This window comes from Bufo gargarizans, chromosome 7 (assembly GCF_014858855.1).
Source record: "Bufo gargarizans isolate SCDJY-AF-19 chromosome 7, ASM1485885v1, whole genome shotgun sequence".
NCBI lineage: Eukaryota > Metazoa > Chordata > Amphibia > Anura > Bufonidae > Bufo > Bufo gargarizans.
Genome location: NC_058086.1, coordinates 183,049,625 through 183,071,100, shown reverse-complemented (window position 1 = coordinate 183,071,100; position 21,476 = coordinate 183,049,625).

The following is a 21,476-nucleotide window of genomic DNA, read 5'->3' as shown; positions in this document are numbered from 1 at the left end:
GAGAATTAGTCTGCATGTCATAGCAGAGAATGAGGCTTCACGTCAGCCACCACTGCAACAGTCCATTGGCATATATTTAGGCCCCGGCACCCAGACAGAGGAGAGGTTCATTAAACTTTGGGCAGCCTCGCAATATAATGGTAAAATGAAAATAAAAATAGGATTGAATGAGGAAGTGCCCTGGAGTCCAATAATATATGGTTATGGGGAGGTAGTTAATGTCTAATCTGGACAAGGGACGGACAGGTCCTGTGGGATCCATGCCTGGTTCATTTTTATGAACGTCAGCTTGTCCACATTGGCTGTAGACAGGCGGCTGCGTTTGTCTGTAATGACGCCCCCTGCCGTGCTGAATACACGTTCAGACAAAACGCTGGCCGCCGGGCAGGCCAGCACCTCCAAGGCATAAAAGGCTAGCTCTGGCCACGTGGACAATTTAGAGACCCAGAAGTTGAATGGGGCCGAACCATCAGTCAGTACGTGGAGGGGTGTGCACACGTACTGTTCCACCATGTTAGTGAAATGTTGCCTCCTGCTAACACGTTGCGTATCAGGTGGTGGTGCAGTTAGCTGTGGCGTGTTGACAAAAGTTTTCCACATCTCTGCCATGCTAACCCTGCCCTCAGAGGAGCTGGCCGTGACACAGCTGCCTTGGCGACCTCTTGCTCCTCCTCTGCCTTGGCCTTGGGCTTCCACTTGTTCCCCTGTGACATTTGGGAATGCTCTCAGTAGCGCGTCTACCAACGTGCGCTTGTACTTGCGCATCTTCCTATCACGCTCCAGTGCAGGAAGTAAGGTGGGCACATTGTCTTTGTAGCGTGGATCCAGCAGGGTGGCAACCCAGTAGTCCGCACACGTTAAAATGTGGGCAACTCTGCTGTCGTTGCGCAGGCACTGCAGCATGTAGTCGCTCATGTGTGCCAGGCTGCCCAGGGGTAAGGACAAGCTGTCCTCTGTGGGAGGCGTATCGTCATTGTCCTGCCTTTCCCCCCAGCCACGCACCAGTGATGGACCCGAACTGCGTTGGGTGCCACCCCGCTGTGACCATGCTTCATCCTCATCCTCCTCCACCTCCTCCTCATCCTCGTCCTCCTCGTCCTCCAGTAGTGGGCCCTGGCTGGCCACATTTGTACCTGGCCTCTGCTGTTGCAAAAAACCTCCCTCTGAGTCACTTCGAAGAGACTGGCCTGAAAGTGCTAAAAATGACCCCTCTTCCTCCTCCTCGGCCACCTCCTCTTCCATCATCGCCCTAAGTGTTTTCTCAAGGAGACATAGAAGTGGCATTGTAACGCTGATAACGGCGTCATCGCCACTGGCCATGTTGGTGGAGTACTCGAAACAGCGCAACAGGGCACACAGGTCTCGCATGGAGGCCCAGTAATGGTGGTGAAGTGGTGCTGTTCTGTAGTGCGACTGACCCGTGCGTGCTGCAGCTGAAACTCCACTATGGCCTGCTGCTGCTCGCACAGTCTGTCCAGCATGTGCAAGGTGGAGTTCCACCTGGTGGGCACGTCGCATATGAGGCGGTGAGCGGGAAGGCCGAAGTTACGCTGTAGCGCAGACAGGCGAGCAGCAGCAGGATGTGAACGCCGGAAGCGCGAACAGACGGCCCGCACTTTATGCAGCAGCTCTGACATGTCGGGGTAGTTGTGAATGAACTTCTGCACCACCAAATTCAGCACATGCGCCAAGCAAGGGATGTGCGTCAAATTGGCTAGTCCCAGAGCTGCAACGAGATTTCGCCCATTATCACACACCACCAGGCCGGGCTTGAGGCTCACCGGCAGCAACCACTCGTCGGTCTGTTGTTCTATACCCCGCCACAACTCCTGTGCGGTGTGGGGCCTGTCCCCCAAACATATGAGTTTCAGAATGGCCTGCTGACGTTTACCCCGGGCTGTGCTGAAGTTGGTGGTGAAGGTGTGTGGCTGACTGGATGAGCAGGTGGAAGAAGAGGAGGAGGAAGCCGAGAAGGTGGAGGTGGCAACAGGAGGCAAAGAATGTTGCCCTGCGATCCTTGGCGGCGGAAGGACGTGCGCTAAACAGCTCTCCGCCTGGGGCCCAGCTGCCACTACATTTACCCAGTGTGCAGTTAGGGAGATATAGCGTCCCTGGCCGTGCTTACTGGTCCACGTATCTGTGGTTAGGTGGACCTTGCTACAGATGGCGTTGCGCAGTGCACACTTGATTTTATCGGATACTTGGTTGTGCAGGGAAGGCACGGCTCTCTTGGAGAAGTAGTGGCGGCTGGGAACAACATACTGTGGGACAGCAAGCGACATGAGCTGTTTGAAGCTGTCTGTGTCCACCAGCCTAAATGACAGCATTTCATAGGCCAGTAGTTTAGAAATGCTGGCATTCAGGGCCAGGGATCGAGGGTGGCTAGGTGGGAATTTACGCTTTCTCTCAAATGTTTGTGAGATGGAGAGCTGAACGCTGCCGTGTGACATGGTTGAGACGCTTGGTGACGGAGGTGCTGGTGGTGTTGGTGGTACATCCCCTGTTTGCTGTGCGGCAGGTGCCAACGTTCCTCCAGAGGCGGAGGAAGAGGCCGAGGCGGCAGCAGCAGAAGAGGCCGAGGCGGCAGCAGCAGAAGAGGTAGCAGGGGGAGCCTGAGTGACTTCCTTGTTTTTAAGGTGTTTACTCCACTGCAGTTCATGCTTTGCATGCAGGTGCCTGGTCATGCAGGTTGTGCTAAGGTTCAGAACGTTAATGCCTCGCTTCAGGCTCTAAAGGCACAGCGTGCAAACCACTCGGGTCTTGTCGTCAGCACATTGTTTGAAGAAGTGCCATGCCAGGGAACTCCTTGAAGCTGCCTTTGGGGTGCTCGGTCCCAGATGGCGGCGGTCAGTAGCAGGCGGAGTCTCTTGGCGGCGGGTGTTCTGCTTTTGCCGACTGCTCCCTCTTTTGCTACGCTGTTGGCTCGGTCTCACCACTGCCTCTTTCTCCGAACTGTGAAAGTCAGTGGCACGACCTTCATTCCATGTGGGGTCTAGGACCTCATCGTCCCCTGCATCGTCTTCCACCCAGTCTTGATCCCTGACCTCCTGTTCAGTCTGCACACTGCAGAAAGACGCAGCAGTTGGCACCTGTGTTTCGTCATCATCAGAGACATGCTGAGGTGGTATTCCCATGTCCTCATCATCAGGAAACATAAGTGGTTGTGCGTCAGTGCAGTCTATGTCTTCCACCGCTGGGGAAGGGCTAGGTGAATGCCCTTGGGAAACCCTGCCAGCGGAGTCTTCAAACAGCATAAGAGACTGCTGCATAACTTGAGGCTGAGACAGTTTCCCTGGTATGCATGGGGGTGATGTGACAGACTGATGGGGTTGGTTTTCAGGCGCCATCTGTGCGCTTTCTGCAGAAGACTGGGTGGGAGATAATGTGAACGTGCTGGATCCACTGTCGGCCACCCAATTGACTAATGCCTGTACCTGCTCAGGCCTTACCATCCTTAGAACGGCATTGGGCCCCACCATATATCGCTGTAAATTCTGGCGGCTACTGGGACCTGAGGTAGTTGGTACACTAGGACGTGTGGATGTGGCAGAGCGGCCACGTCCTCTCCCAGCACCAGAGGGTCCACTAACACCACCACGACCATGTCCACGTCCGCGTCCCTAACTAGATGTTTTCCTCATTGTTATGGTTCACCACAACAACAAAAATATTATTTGGCCCAATGTATTGTATTCAAATTCAGCGGGATATAAATTTGAGGCCTAGTATTTAGGCGCTGGGTGACCGGTATGGATTTAGTGACAGAATTAGACTTGGAAATGCACAGTAGCGTGTGTGTGAAGTTATTCTGAATGACCCTATGTGCACCTTGAATATTATATACCCTTTTAGGGATAGATTTCAAATAGCTCTGATATAGCAGAAACCACTAAATTATGAAATTGCTAAATTGGGAATTGTATTTCAACCCAGAACAAAAAATGTGCTTTGACGGACACTAAATAACTTTCCCATCCACAACAGGACAGCGGTAACGAGAGATTTAGCGGGATATAAATTTGAGGCCTAGTATTTAGGCGCTGGGTGACCGGTATGGATTTAGTGACAGAATTAGACTTGGAAATGCACAGTAGCGTGTGTGTGAAGTTATTCAGAATGACCCTATGTGCACCTTGAATATTATATACCCTTTTAGGGATAGATTTCAAATAGCTCTGATATAGCAGAAACCACTAAATTATGAAATTGCTAAATTGGGAATTGTATTTCAACCCAGAACAAAAAATGTGCTTTGACGGACACTAAATAACTTTCCCAGCCACAACAGTACAGCGGTAACGAGAGATTTAGCGGGATATAAATTTGAGGCCTAGTATTTAGGCGCTGGGTGACCGGTATGGATTTAGTGACAGAATTAGACTTGGAAATGCACAGTAGCGTGTGTGTGAAGTTATTCTGAATGATCCTATGTGCACCTTGAATATTATATACCCTTTTAGGGATAGATTTCAAATAGCTCTGATATAGCAGAAACCACTAAATTATGAAATTGCTAAATTGGGAATTGTATTTCAACCCAGAACAAAAAATGTGCTTTGACGGACACTAAATAACTTTCCCAGCCACAACAGGACAGCGGTAACGAAAGATTTAGCGGGATATAAATTTGAGGCCTAGTATTTAGGCGCTGGGTGACCGGTATGGATTTACTAACAGAATTAGACTTGGAAATGCACAGTAGCGTGTGTGTGAAGTTATTCAGAATGACCCTATGTGCACCTTGAATATTATATACCCTTTTAGGGATAGATTTCAAATAGCTCTGATACAGCAGAAACCACTAAATTATGAAATTGCTAAATTGGGAATTGTATTTCAACCCAGAACAAAAAATGTGCGTACGGTATGGATTTAGTGACAGAATTAGACTGGGATATGGCCAAAAAATAACCACACTATTGCTGGTTAAATGCACTTGGTGACGGGCGCAGCTTGCCCCTGATGTAGTATATGGCCAAAAAATGAACAGACTATTGCTGGTTAAATGCACTTGGTGTCACAGCTTGACCAACCACACTACTGAGGGTTAAATGCACTTGGTGACGGGCGCAGCTTGCCCCTGATGTAGTATATGGCCAAAAAATGAACAGACTATTGCTGGTTAAATGCACTTGGTGACGGGCGCAGCTTGCCCCTGATTTAGTATATGGCCAAAAAATGAACAGACTATTGCTGGTTAAATGCACTTGGTGACGGGCGCAGCTTGCCCCTGATGTAGTATATGGCCAAAAAATGAACAGACTATTGCTGGTTAAATGCACTTGGTGACGGGCGCAGCTTGCCCCTGATTTAGTATATGGCCAAAAAATGAGCAGACTATTGCTGGTTAAATGCACTTGGTGACGGGCGCAGCTTGCCCCTGATGTAGTATATGGCCAAAAAATAAACAGACTATTGCTGGTTAAATGCACTTGGTGTGACAGCTTCACCCTGATGTAGGCTTTAGCCAAAAAACAACCACACCATTGAGGGTTAAATGCACTTGGTCGCAGCTTGTGCTGGCGCACCACAAGACACAAAATGGCCGCCGATCACCCCAGAAAAATGTGACTGACAAACGGTCTGGGCAGCCTAAAAACAGTGAGCAATTGAGTATCAGCAGCTCAATGACCCACAGCTGCAGATCGATCAATAATCAAGTCCTTTGGAGGAGTTAATCTGCCTAATCTCGCCCTACTGTCGCAGCCGCAACCTCTCCCTACGCTAATCAGAGCAGAGTGACGGGCGGCGCTATGTGACTCCAGCTTAAATAGAGGCTGGGTCACATGGTGCTCTGGCCAATCACAGCCATGCCAATAGTAGGCATGGCTGTGACGGCCTCTTGGGGCAAATAGTATGACGCTTGTTGATTGGCTGCTTTGCAGCCTTTCAAAAAGCGCCAAGAAAGCGTCACAAAAGCGCCAAGAAAGCGACGAACACCGAACCCGAACCCGTACTTTTACGAAAATGTCCGGGTTCGGGTCCGTGTCACGGACACCCCAAAATTCGGTACGGACCCGAACTATACAGTTCGAGTTCGCTCATCCCTATTCTCAATAGGAAGTCTATAGGCCCATCTCACTTATGTATCCTACAGTAGAGAGGGTGCAATAGGCAAGTGTTACTCTCCCTTATTCTAGGGATCAGTGGGGATCTCAGCGCTCAGACCTCCACCGATCCCCAGCACAAGGAAATATAAGCATCACAATTTTTTATACATCTCTATAACATAATTTTTCTAAATTAAAGTGAGCCTTTAAGTAAATTGACAAAAACAGTCAATATTTGAAATTGAAATGAAGGTGAGAATGGAGTCAGTAAGTAAAATGTTCTCATCCATCTTGGTAGATTTTTACTCCCCGCTTTCCCAAAGCCATAACTTTTTTTTTCTTTTTATTCACATAGCCTTGTTTTTTTGCAGGACAAGATACCCTTTCAAATGGCACCATTTACTGCTGCATACATTGTGGTGGGAAGCCGGAAAAAAATTCCAAATGGAGTGTAATTATAAAAAAAACCACCTTTCCGCCACAGTTTTACAGTTTTTTTTTAACACCGTTTCTTATGCGGTATTCTCCGGGTCAGTATGGTTTATGGACTTGTGTGAGGGCTAATTTGTTTGCAGGGTGATCTTCACTTTTCATTGATACCATTCTGAGGTGTGTATGACTTTTTGATCACTTTTTATTAACATTTTTTGTGGGAGATGAAGTGTCTAAAAAAACATTGAATTGGCCATTTTTACTTTTTTCCCAGTTCACCGTATGGGCAAAATATTTTAAGATTTTAATAATAGGACGGGCAGTTTCGCACATGATGATGGCCATAATGCTATTTTTTTTAAATTATTGTTAAATAATGCTAAGTTCCTATGGAGCCCTGCTACAGACAGGCTCTCCATAGGAACCAATGTGCAGCAGCCCTGTACCACTCGTGAGAACAGAGGCTGCCACACACTACGCTCCCCCGATTCTCGCTAGGGGGAGCCAGTAAACGGCGTGAAGCACGCGTTTTTAACTTCCCAGATACTGTGGTCACATTTGACCACAGCATCTGGGGCTTAAGTGAATGTGATCAACGTTATCGTCGATCGCATACATTAGTCCCAGGTGCCTGATATTTAAAACAGCAGGCACCTGGCAGCTATGGCACCCACTATGGCACCCACTCCGCAGATTGATATACAGCAAGTTATTATATTGGTATGAGAAACCACAACGTTGTGCCAGATTTATCCCACAACAGACCACATTCTTGTATGATAGGCTCTCTCATGGTCCCATCGTCCTGCCCAGTAGTGTATCTTCAGTGGAGGCAGACCACTGTACCACCAATTTCCAAGTAAGTGTCAAACACTGCCAGGCAATTCAGAATGCAAAGTGCAACGCCTCAGATTTCTGATGAGTTAATAATCTATGAATTAAGCAATTGCAACTGTGGCCCAGGGTAGGAGGGAAGGAGGTGCCCAGCGCTTAGCTCCTTCTTCTGTCCCTGATGTCAAAACACTGCATTTTCATGCAACCACCACTAGGGGGAGTGCAAAGAGATGATTACAGCTTCCATTGCATACAATTGTAATTGCTGTGCATTGAGCTCCCCCTTGTGGCAGCTGCAGTAAGACCGCTATGTAGAGTAAGGCGGAGATTTATCTGTGTGTTTATGCCAGTTGTCTGGTGCAAATACGTGGAGAAATATGGTGTTCAGGATAAGGGCCATATTTATGAAGGACCAGTTCCACTGTTTTCGACACAGCAGTTAAATAAAATGGGTGAGGCCGATGGTGACTTTTTTTTTATTGCAGTTTTATTTTAATTAAAATTTCTTCTGCTTAATAAAAACAATCATAAATCTGTCAGTAATCGGAGGTGTTGCGCTTTGCGTTCTGCATTGCCTGAGAGTGTTTGACACAACTGGGAAATAAGTGGTGCCGAACGGCCCATACTAAGCTTTGCTATGGCATCCTATGAGAGCTGTGTACACCCTGGTCCTGTCCATCACTTTGACAGGAAGAATATTGCTGCATGCTGTGCTATTCTGACGGAACCTTTGACGCAGATGTGATCCTGGCCCTATTAGTATTTATTACTTAGCTTACAAATACATTTCCCAGTGGAACGTTTTGAACAGTACGGCTTGAGTAGAAATAAAAGAAGATGACAATTTATAACCTTTGTTTTTTGTGATGTTTATTAATTTATGTAGAAAAACAACTACAAATCGCTCAATATATTAATATAAACCTAATCACCATTTCTTTACTAAAATGTTAAAAATATTTGCTCTTCTTCTAGTCTTGCTCTACTTCCCACTTCACTTTACTTCACTTTCACTTTGTGCGGTCATCTAAAAACCCTTATCTCTAAACTACTAAGAGGTCATAAACACTTATTTAAGCCACATTCTTATCAGTAAGATAAGGATTTAGCTTTGAGTGTTTATAATGTCAGAGAGCAGAGATAAGGAGCCTGTCAGCTCCCTGCATGACGGAGCAGGGAGAAAAAACTGATCCTGTTAGTAAGAGCATCTCAGCTCTGTACAGAGAAAGGGGCTGCATATTTTTAATAAAGACCTACTGAAAAAAAATATTTTTAGCTCGAATTGAGTACAATGCATTAATAAAATAAAACTGCCCCCAAAGGTGTACAGTGCCTTTTAAATTGTGTTTTTTAATGAGTGGAAATGTACTTGCAGAGAGAGAAGAAAAAGCCGGCAGATGGACAATATTACGGACATGTGATTTCGACATATGAATGGCAGTGCACAGAGGCTGTACGGCTCCCCCGGCACATTGCCGCATTACCTCTTTGTGCTGTCATACAGGCTCCATTGGGTGCCATATATACAGCACAGGATTCTTACAATTTCTTTACTGTCAGATTTGTTCAGACAGGTCCATACATCTGACGTATGAAGATACAGTTGAGACCTAATTGTGTAATCCACACTTGCCATGTAAACTCCACTCAAAAGTGGTCGCTTTGGTGGCATTCTCCAATGGTTTGGGTCATTCTCGGGGCAGAGCGTCAAGGGGTTATGCCATGATTGATGTAAAAAATTAAAATCAGGCATCATATAGTACATGACAATCTCTTTCTAACAAAGCCAAAACCAGCCCTGTACCCAGTGCCATGCCTAGGGTGTTTGGCACCCGGGGTGGGTCCTTTCTCTGGCAATACTTTAAAAAGAATTGTACCCCCTCACAGTAGTATTGCCCCCATTGTACAACCTTCACAGTAGTTTTGTACAGATGTGTTCCCCTTCACAGTAGTTATGCCCACATTGTGCCCCCCCACAGTAGTTATGCCCTATCTGTGCCCCTTTCACAGTTGTAATGCCCTCTTTGTGCCCCCTTCATAGTAATAATCCCCCCTTAGTACGCCACTGCCTGTTCCTCACATGGATCCAGAGATCTCCCCATTCATTGCTCCAATTGTTCTGCTAGATTCTCTTACTGCAGGCAGCTTAGAGGGCATTTCCTTTCTCTGGCGATGTGCCACTTCTGCTGCAGCTCTCCCCCTTTTGTTGCTGGGGGGGGGGGGTGTCCTTTCTGCTGCAGCCCTCTCCCTATCATGCTCAAAGGGTGTGTCCTTTTGCTGCAGCTCTCTCCCTATCACAACTCAGGGTGTGTGTCCATTCTGCTACAGCTCTCTTCCTATCACAGCTCAAGGGTTGTGTCTTTATGCAGCAGCTCTCTCCCTATCATAGCTCAGAGGGCATGTCCTTTCTGCTGCATCTCTCTCCCTATCACAGCTCAGGGGTCATGTTGTTCTGCTACAGCTCTCTTCCTATCACAGCTCAGGGCTTATGTCTTTCTGCTGCAGCTCTCTCCCTATCACAACTCGGAGGGGTGTTCCTCCTACTGCAACACTCCCTCTGTCACAGCTTCTAACCATAGATACGACTTGTGTAAGTTGAAGGAAGGAACTGAGCATGTGCGACCACCTCACTTGGTGGACATGCACATTACTATGCAGATTAAACACCAGGGGGTGCCATTATAGTGAAGTTAAGAGAACATCTCACAACTGAGGAATTTTTGTAACAGAAAATAAATTGCAAATGGAACTATTTTTCAGGTTGAATTATAGAATGATATTGTCACAATTTTGACTTTTTATATGTCAGTAAGTTTGACGGTATGCAATTCAAATAATAGAAAAAGGCCATATTTGCTGATACAAGGGCACGTGATACAAAAGCACCAATTCCCAGCAGCAGGCAGACAAGCTTTATTTAGATCTGACATTTTCTGATACCTTATGACACCCTGGCCTGTGAGCAGATTGTATAACTCATTTAGGCTAAAGGTGTTATAATGACATTATAATAATTTCATGTCGGAAATCCATCCTCTTAGACTGTCCCAACCACTATCAGTAATTACGAGGACAAGGAAATGACCTTCCGACCGCTGAATACATATAGCATTTTGTACTGTACTGTAAGTCTTACTGTAGTCACGATAGGCGGTCTGCAGTCTTGTTAAGTAGATCAAACATATGTCCGTACTATAATGTATATAAAATAATATGATATAATGATATAACTGAGACCTTCTCATGCAGTAGTCGTGGCAGCTTCTAAGCTTCATCACATTCAGGATCAAGCTGTGATATCCTGCACCACCACCAGGGGCAGACTGGCCCTGCAAAAAATACTAAAAGTGGCCCCATTTTGTAGTCGGGTCCAAACTGATGGAAGACAGGGCCAGTAATACCAGCGGCACATTATACCGCCCCAACAGAGCCAAATACCACAGTCCATTACAAAATACATCCCCAAAAACTTCCACTGGCCGGCCATAAAGAGGGCTCAGGCGGCCCCCTGAGCATCGGCACACCGGGAAATTTCTCTGTAAGGTCTATGGCCAATCCGCCCCTGACCACCACTTAGTAGAGGGCGTACAAGAGCACCATGGTCTCTTCAGACAGCTGACTGGCTAGGGTGCCGAGAATCGGACAACCACAATTTGGATTGATGGCCGATCCTGCAGTTGGAAAATGTCAAGATGGGAGCTGATCCTTAGAATGTTTAATTATGATTAATAATTTGATGGCTACAGTACAATCTGACTCCTGACACCGTGCCCCTCTGCACCTCTTTGGTGAGCACTGAGCCTTTCATTATTCACACATGAACAGCGCCATATATAAGGTTGTGGCTGTACTTGGTACTGCAGCTCTATCCTATTCAAATTAATGGGTCATATTGTCCTATTTTACTACAAGGGAAAGCTAAACTATCTCACTGGGGTGGGGTGCCCTTGGTGTTTGGTGGGTGTTTGGCAGGGTGCAAAGCAGGAATGCAGGGCCGACAGAGTATGGAGGCAATGATCCGGCCCTTGGCTATAATGAATAAAGTCTCTTTACTCAGTTGATGATGAGAGTAGTAGTACAGGTTGCAGCAAAGTCAACGTTTAGAGCAGTATCCTCAATGGCAGTGTATAGGCAACAGCAATGGAGGTTGTAGTACTCCCAGTCTCTCTCTTTCTACAGTCTTTCCAAGTAAACATAGGCGTGCTATACCAGATTTGGTAGCTCTCCTTCTGCAGTTCCCAAATGCTGCAGTATTTTTTCCTGCCAAAATCCCGGAACAATACTGCATGTATTAATGCCGGATTCGGTACCAAGTGTGAAATTGCTGCATCGCCGGATCTGGTTTTCCTGTCTGCGCATGCGCCGGGATATAGGAGGAGCGTGTTTATCTTTTGATTTTTTTTTTATACCGGATCCATTATTAACCATTTGCAATTTGCATTTGCATGGTGGTAAGGTCCGCCACTGCCTGCACATTGCCGTATTCTTGCTTCCGTCAGGGTTGACCTCTTTTCAGAAATAACTTGGTTGCATATTGTGAACAGGTGTTGTATAGATTACTGAGATACGAGGATGACAAACAGGATGAAAAGCTGGTTAAGGTGCATGGGATAATGTATTCCTGCCATACGTTCTGAAAGTATTTCCAGTAGGAAGTTTTTATGATGACTGAAGGTCAAGGACACTTCTAGTAAGATGAATGGGCAAAAATACCTGTGGAGACCTGCAAAAAGCTGGTCTGCAATTATAGGAAGCGTTTGATTGCTGTAATAGCCAATAAAGGCTTTTATATTGATTATTGAGAAGGGTATGAATAATTTTGGACTGGATACTTTTTGCTCAATTGTAAATAAAAGCTGAGAAATGTTTTTTTTTTCCACAATAATGCCTCTTGTACATCGTCTTATTATCTTTTGGGAGACACCTTGTCACGGCCATGGCTATGACCGTGACTCTTCAACCGCATGCGATGGTCAGCGGTTTGGTTTTGTTGTTAATCACAGGTGAGGGCAGTGGTATTTGTCTCACCTGTGTTTGCCGCTGACAACGTATGTATGTGGCAGCTTTCCTGCTGTGCATGCGGTTGCACCTAGCAACCTCTATGTTAGGTGTGTGTATTGTGTTCACTGTGTTGTATGTCTGTGTGCACTCTGTGTAGTATGTGTGGTGTGCACTGACACTCTTCCTGCACTGTGGTTGCCCGTGGCAACGTTTGGCTGTCTGTACATGTGGTGGCAGTGTCCCGGCCTCCGGGCTATCTCCCAGGACACGGTTGCCACCCATGTCATTGCCAGCGGCAACAACCACAGTGTGTTGCTACCGTTGGACACTTTCCCCTTTATGTGTGTTTCCCTTCTGTGGTGCTGGAAGGGTTAACTCCCTTCCCAGTGTGTGTGTGATGTCACTGGGTGTGTCCGACTGTGGGGTGTGGCTTCTTGCCCTATATAGCCTTGGTGTTTGGCATGGCTCAGTAGGTTGCTTCAGTCATGCTTGGAGCAGCCTCCTGTGCATATTACCTGCCAGTGAGAGCCACCCCTGTGGTCATAAATATATTGTCTTTATGTTTATGTCTTCTTGTGTGTTGATGTGGTATGCTATGTTCTGGTGGGACCTTCCTATGTGTTTGGTGCAGCTTACGGTTCTGGATTCCTGTTTGCGCAGGGATCCAGTCAGCAAGGCTGTGACAGGTTGGTGGAACTAATAGTTCGCCTGTCATTCCCGTAAGGCTGTATGAGTTCCCCTTTTCCCAACAGCTTGGCCATGGAGACTCCTGCTCCTCCGTGCCTAGGAGGAGTAGGTTGTCTTACCCAGCTCCTAGCTCAGGGATCTGCGGAGGGTAAGTCAGGGCTCCGAGGTTCCTGCGCATGGGTCCTCCTACCTTAAAGGTCGGCCCATGCAGGTTAGGAGTTAGGGTCAGGGTAGGGACGCTGTAGGAGGTGACCTGCTCTCTATCCTGTTCTCCTGGCCGAGTAGCCATTACAACATCGCATGGCATCGCACGGCTGAGGGTTTCCCACATCCTCAGCCGTGACACACCTATGTCATTTCCCATCAAAAAATTACTTGCTGGTTGAATAAAAGTAACTTTAAGTCAAAATTTGCCAGGGGTATGAATAATTATGGGTAGCACTGTAGGTTGAGTGGCGAGAGCCACAGCTCAGTCTGCTCCCTTATCCCCTGCCACAGCTCTGCAGCGGTGTGCTGTTTGTCACCTAAGCAGATCAGTTTAAGCACGGCCTATTGCCGCTTCCCTACTGCAGTGCTACACTGCTTCCAGCTACTGACTGATGTCTGACTGGTGCTGCAAGATGACAATTTAGAGGTGGAAGTGGAGGAGGAGGCAGAGGAGAAGAAGGGGGGTTTGCAGCCATTAATGTAGGTGGTGGCGAAAATCCTGATGGAAGTAGGGCCTGCAATCCTTGGCGTCGGTAGCACCTGTGCCATCCCAGGATACAACTTTCACCCAGTGTGCCGTCAGGGAAATGTAGCGTCCCTGGCCACAAGCACTTGTCCATGTGTCAGTCGTTAAGTGGACCTTCCCAATAACTGCGTTGGTTAGGGCACGTGTGATGTTACGGGAAACATGCTGGTGTAAGGCGGGGATGGCACACTGGGCAAAATAGTGGCGGCTGGGGACTGAGTAACGAGGGACGGACGCCGCCATCAGGCTGCGGAAAGCCTCAGTGTCCACAAGCCTAAATGGCAACATTTCCAGGGCCAGCAATTTGAAAAGGTGCATATTTAGTGCTATGGCCTCTGGGTAGCTGTGTATTTGCGCTTTCGGCAAGGGGGTGCTCTGGGGACAGTAAGGTGTGGCCCGCCTTCTCCCTTTTTCCACCCCACTGCCTCTTCCAGCCTGCTGCAGTGCTGCAGATCCCTTCCCCTCTGTACTGCTGTCCTCGCTCAGCTTGCCACCTTCCCAGGTTGGGTCAGTGATTTTATCGTCTACCACTTCCACTTCCTCACTCTGGTCATCCTCCTGATTTGTTGACCTAACATCCTCACTTATTGACAACTGTGTCTCATCCTCATCATCAACCTCTTTAGACACTAATTGCTATTGACTTATTGGCAACTGTGTCTCATCATCATCATCCACCTCATGAAACACTAATTGCCGTTCCTCACCGCCGTCTTCTTCTGACTGTGGATGCTCAAGAGTTTTGGAATCAGGGCACAAGATCTCCTCATGTCCCTCTTCAAGCGGGCTTGACGAGAGGCCCAAATTAAGGAATGCCGATGAAAAGAGCTCCTCGGAATATCCGAGTGTGGGATCACTTGTTTGGCAAGTCTCTCCATGGTGGGAGGAAGGGAGATCAGAGCAAGGATTCTGTTGACCATACTCTTGGCTACTGAGACTGGACTTTGTGGAAGACAGGGTGGTGCTTAACCGACTGGAAGCATTATCTGCTGCAATCCAACCGACCACCTGCTCGCACTGGTCTGACTACGAGAGTGGTGTCCTGCGCCGCCCTGCAAACTGGGACATGAAGCTAGGTATCATGGATGAGTGTGTTTCTTGTGCTCTGCAAGCAGGCACAGTTTCACAGCGCCCAGGGCCACGGCCTCTGGGTGCACCATCAGCAGCACGGCCACTTCCCTGTCCCTTACTGCTCGCCTTCATCAAATTAAATGGTATATATGCTTGCAAGTATGTCACACGTACAGTAGCGCAGTTTTTTTTAAGTGTATGCGCAAATCAGTCAATGTCACAGATTTTGGGATGCAGAGACTTTATACAGGATATGTACCACAGGTAATGGCGCTGCTGTCAACAGCGGCTATGAAAAAATTACAGTCAATATCACTGATATTTGGGATGCGGAAACGTTATACAGGAGATGTAGTGCAGGTAATGTCACTGTCCGCAGTGTCTATGGAAAAAGTACACTGGATGTCACAGATATTTTTAGGATGCGCAAACGTTATACAGGAGGTATAGCACAGGTAATGTAACTGTCCGCAGCGGACACCGTCTACGGAAAAAGTACACTGGACGTCACAACTAATTTTAGAATGCACACACGTTACACAGGCGATCTAGCGCAGATAATGTCGCTGTCCGCAGCATCTACGGGAAAAGTACACTGGATGTCACAGATATTTTTAGAATGCGCAAACGTTATACAGGAGATGTAGCGCAGTTAATGTAACTGTCTGCAGCGGACACCGTCTACGGAAAAAGTACACTGGATGTCACAGATATTTTTAGAATGCGTAAACGTTATACAGGAGATGTAGAGCAGGTAATGTAACTGTCTTCAGCGGACACCGTCTACGGAAAACGTACACTGTATGTCACAGATATTTTTAGGCTGCGCACACGTTACACAGGAGATATAGCGCAGATAATGTCGCTGTCTGCAGCGGCCAAACAATTGCAAGGTATTTAGTGCAGGTTGCGCTAAAAATATATATTGCTGCCAGACACAACAATAGTCCTTAAAAGGACTTTTGGGTCTCTAACACCAACCCTGCCTAACATAGAATAAAATTAAATTCCCTACACTGTCTGTCCCTTCTACAGCACAGCTCTCCCTGACTAAGACTGAGCCGAACCACGTGCCATTTATAGCACCTGATGACGCGTTCCAGCCAGCCAATAACTGTAATGCTAGTAACCAACATGGCTACGGCATTACAGTGAAGGGCAGCACTTACTTGTGCATTTATTGGCTGCGTAGCAGCCAACAAACGTGCGGAAAGGAGACTCAAGCATTGCACTGGAGCACACGTGGTATTCTGCCGAACACCGCGATGTGCCGAGCATCACGATGATTGCTTAATTCTGAACACAGCTACATCCCCAGTTATAAGAAGGTGTGCACACTTATGCAACCACATTATTTATTTTTTTGTTTTTTTCCCTCCACCTAGAAGATTTCAGTTTGTTTTGCAATTAAGTTGTACAGTTTATAGGTCACATTAAAGGTGGAAAAAGTTCTGAAATGATTTATCTTTGTCTCATTTTTTACATCACAGAAACCTGACATTTTAACAAGGGTGTGTAGACTTTGTATATCCACTGTATTTCCAGTTTAACTCTGGCTTCATTCTTTGGTACTGTAATTCCACTGCACCGATCCTCTGGCAGAAACGGCCTGAGGGATAACACCATGACACAGGACCACTACCACTCCTATCCTCTACACCGACTCCTCAGGGGGATGCTGCAGATAGCCTAAGTTGTGGAAAATGAGCAGTGAACCTGTCCCATGAGGAGCACCTTAGAGCTTATGTCAGGAGGACATTCCAGACCGCCTAAAGTTAACTGCTTCAGACTTTTACTACTACATTTCTTTGGTGTATACCATAAACTATCTTAATAGTCTTACCTTGCATCCAGGTCCATTCATTGTGCCATCAAATACAGGAACAAATGTCCAGTTCAACGTAGGACAAGGGATAAGTGAGGTTACTCCTGCCAGATTCCTTGCCTTATTACATTGCTGTAAGCCGTGTACCGTGGTGGGCTCCCCAGGGTACAGCGATGTCACAAACGAGGAAAGCAACTCAAACACCAGTTTTGCCAAAACCGTATCTTTTACTTAAACGTGGTAATGAACGCAACCACAGATGCTGGTTACGCACAAATAAATTTACATACACCCAGTGCAGCGTCCTCCGGTGAATGCTGGAGGTTTTAGCAGTAAATTTACCTACTGGCAGGCTCAAATAGACCAGCGACGCCTTACCTGTTATTACCCTAGGGTCAGGAACAATTGTTTGGTGCGTAATGCGGGCTGGCCTGCGATACAGCACAACAGCTTACAATCTTATTCCGTGCTATAACAATGCCCCCCCCCCAACAACTGGTTAAACAGCATGTACTATGGTATTTCTCCTGAATACACCAGCCTGGCTTGAATTAGTTGTGAAGCTTCTCAGCTCTCCGGTGTGTCACTTTAAAACGTGAAATCCTTTATTAAGAGTAGTTAACTGCATTTGTGGCATGACACAAACAGCAAACCTAACTACAGGCCTGGTCTCAGTCTCTAGGATCCTAGGCGCCAAAGCTGTATGAGATGCGTGCACGATTAGTCTTACAGACCCGAGACTGCTTTGTGTAAACTGATGATAGTGGAAGGAACAAAGGTTTCTCCAGCAAGCGCGTGGTACCACAGTGTCTGTGGCTTTACTCCTCAGCTCTCATCTGCATTCCTGCCAGCAATACCCATTCCTCTGGACAAGATCAGGGTCATGGACATGATCAGCTTCCCTTGTCTGCAGCTCGGGTTCCTGGAGGATGCCCTCACGCCTGGATGTTGAGAGATTCTCCTGGATGCCTCTTCCAAGCTCACCCTCTCCAGGCTTTGTAACTCCACCCCCCGAGAATTTTCAACATCACATGAAGCTAGAAATACAGTCCTATTTAGCTGTGCTTAGGAAACAGCGGCCTCTTGTGGCCAAACAGCAGAATGTCAGTCCAAATCATTTAACTTCATTTACACAAATACAAAGTCCAGACAATAAGTGCTGTTTCCTCATCTCACATTGCAGAGGTATATTAGCCTAGAGACATTGCTTGCAAGGGAGCATATCTCCAGCATATGGTGCTAAACAGAGCACCACACGGACACCCAGAGCTTGTACAGCTCCATAGTACGGAGCCTCCTTACACCCTACTGGTATACAGACCACGAACATTCCAAAGTGACTTAAATATCTAATTCACAAAATACAGTTTTAGTACTGTGTGCCATGGATTTTTTTTTTTTTAGCTTAAATCCATAAGGTTGCCTTCACATTCGGATGATTTTTTTTTTGCTGAAAATCTCTGCAACTGAAAATCAGTTCAATGAATCCAAAATGGGTTGTTTTGGCAGGAAGCATGTGGATTTCTGCAAGCCCCATTCAGATAAATGGAGCTGATTTTCAAAATTTGCCACTTTCAAATGTACCCTAAGAGTCTGCCATCAGAGGATTGGTTAAAAAAAAAATATCAATTTTATATCATGCATCAGATATATTTAACACCAACTAGGATGTTTAGAATGGGCAGAGCCGCATCCACAGCATACCCGCGAAGCAGATTTCTGGCATATGATGTGGACCTGTAACCCAACAGCTAAATTTAAGAAGGAAGTTACAGATTTTCTTTCTTCTTTGTTGCCGTCACGGGTGGATTGTATCCCTGAGATCTGCCTGCTATGGATATTGAACGAAAAAAATTGGGAACACTATATGACAATATTTTTAAGGGAGGCACTGCTTATGGCAAGGAAATGTATTACCTCATACCACGCTAGACAGAGAACTTAGGGGTTAGGGAAAATGCATTGGCTGATTGGAAATAATTGCAAAATGTATCTGTTTTAAGTTTATTATGTACTAATGAACAAAAGAAACTGAAAAAAATTGAAATGGAACGGAAGATTACACTGTATTTGATAATAAGAGTATGTGATATCATTGCTAATTTTACTTTTGTCAATAAAAAAGTAAAAAATAAAAATAAATCTGAATTTAACAAAAACTGCACTATGAAAACAAAGCCTCAAAGTCACTTAAACCTGCGGCTTCACTATAAGGTTCAGGACACATGGAGGCCTCATGCGGCCAACATTACACCCATGAAGATTTTCTCCGTTCTTTTTTTATTGAGTGTGTGATTTTGGTCAATTTAACTGCTGATTTTATCACAAGACACGGAGGCTCCTATTGCATATAACTCTCTTTACTGTTACCATAGCAGCAAAGAAGAACATGTCAATCAAAAGAAAAACCATAACAACTGACTCCTCCCCTCCATCCCAGTATATATTGTCTCTCCCCTCTGGGATCATCCTCTTTCTTTGCTGCTGCCATGGCAGATAAGTAGTGTTCATATTAACTGTATATCTTTCTGTTTTTGGAATTTCCTTTTAGGTTTGTCGCCTCATGTTTTGCTAACCCAGGTGTCCCCTGGCCACCTTATTCCCCAGAGCCCTCGTTTCTGCGGGAATTTACTGATTTCATATATATGTCTTTTTCTTTATAGTTGTATCCGCTTTATCGTGCCCCACTTGCGCCGATTATTGTTGGTTTTGCCCTCCCCTTCCCTCGCTTGCCTTCTCGTCCGGTCTCCGGTTCCCGGTACCTGTTTTTTCTTCAGTGCTCCGTTCCGGCCGAAGTCTCGCGATCCGCGAGATTTCGGCCGCCATCTTGCTTTTCCTCAGCGCCCGCCCGAGATCTCGCGATAGGCGGGATTTCGCAAGCCCGCCGCTCGTTCGCTTTCCCGGCATTGCGGGCCTAGGCCCCTCCTCCCGCCCTCTTACTTCCGGCTGCGACGCGCGTTTTCTCCCCACGCTGATCCCTGTCGCCTCTGCAGTCCCACACCGCTCCACAGGATCACTCGCCTACGTTATTTCGGTAGGTTTGGGCTTCCTTATAGACGCTTTGCTTAGTGTCCCTTGGGTGCTGTACCCTCATTAGCGTTTTTTCCCTTCTTTTGCAGGTCTGTCCTTCTGGTGGTCTGGGGTGACTAACTCCTACCACTTATCATGTCTCGCCGTAGCTCCTCATCCAGGCAGGACGCCCCTAGTGCCCCCCTTGTTCCTGCTAATGCCCCCTCCCGCGATGCAGGTCCTCAGGGGTTAGAACATACTGCGTTACAGCAATCGATTTCTGACGCAATCATGGCGGCGATGGGCTCTATGTCCTCAGCACTGTCCCAGTCGATCTCTCAGGCCCTAGGTGCACAATCCGCTGAGTCCATGCAGGACCAGGCTTTGGATATCGCCAGACCATCTGCCTCCAGAACTCTCAGAACCGATGGTAATCCATCACGTGACCACGCGGTTGTCCCGCGGAAAAGAGCCTGCGCACGACAGGCAGAACGCTCTCGTGCATGGAAGTCGGCCAGGACTATAACTGAGCCACAGTCTGATTCTGAAAGAGAATCGAACGAGGAGGCGCGTGATGAGTCTTTATATGACTCTTTAGAGGACATTCAGGATGTTGAGGTTGATCCTCTGGATATGTCGCCTACCCCCGGGCCGTCCATACCTACGGTTTCTGTACAGGGAAACCAGCCTCTCCCGGACGACCTCATGGTTGACTCCCTGGGTACTCCTTTGTTCAACCCGGACGAACTCCATCATCCCCGCTCTGCGGAATGGCTCCCCGCCACTCCGGTAGCACAATATTTGGAGGCAAAAATCCGTACTCCTCTGAGTAAGGAGTCCCGGAACAAATTGCGGGCAGAATGCCCTCGGCCTTTGATTTTGAATAAAGTGTGTGAGACGCCTACGGTGGACCCGAAGATGGTCCAATTCCTCACCAAAACGAAATTCAACCCAAAAAAGGGGTTGGATTCCGCTCTGCGGGCCGTTCAGGACAAACTCCTTGACATCACGGGGCCCCTCGCCAAGATCTTTGAGATGGCGGAGTCCGCTAAGTCGGAGGGCAGGCCGGTCGACCCGGTTGAATTGGGCGGATGGGTCCAACGGGCCATCTGCATCACGGGCAACGTGAACACCTCTCTGGCCATCGAACGGCGAAAGGCCATTCTGATGAAGGTGGAACCGAAGCTGTCCAATTTAGCTTTGTCTGAGGCAGGCAAGAATGCCCAGGGTCTCTTATTTGGAGACTCATTCATTAAAGAACTGGGCAGATACGTCGGGGCCTTTACGGCGTTAGACAAGGCCCAAACGTCAATGAAACGTGTTTTCAACAACCGTTTTTCCAGCAGGGCCGGCAGTTCTAGGGGCCGTCTGTCCGGCCGGTCGGATTTCCACTCCCGCGGAACGGGACGAGGCTCTTTCAGTTATCGGTCCTCCCTCCAGGACCCAAGGCACCAGCCGTCCTTTTTCCCATCCAGAGGCTATTCGGGTCGGTCCAGGAATAACCGCGGGACCCCATCCTATCGCCGCCCAGTCGGTAAGTCCCCAACCAGTGATTCCTGTGTTTTCTTCAACAGGTTGTGTCGGGGGCAGACTCCGTTTCTGTTTCAATGCCTGGTCCGAGATCACCTCAGACCAGTGGGTGCTCCAGACCATCAGGGGATTCACGATAGACTTGGTGGCTTCACCGAGCCAACTATCCACTCCTCACCCCATCCACTTAACCGGTTCCCTTCTACATCTTTTACACAGGGAGCTGGTGGGGTTGGTCCACAAGAGGGCGATAGAGCGCACCTCACCTCACCCCGACAGGGTGGTCAGTGGCATGTTTTTGGTC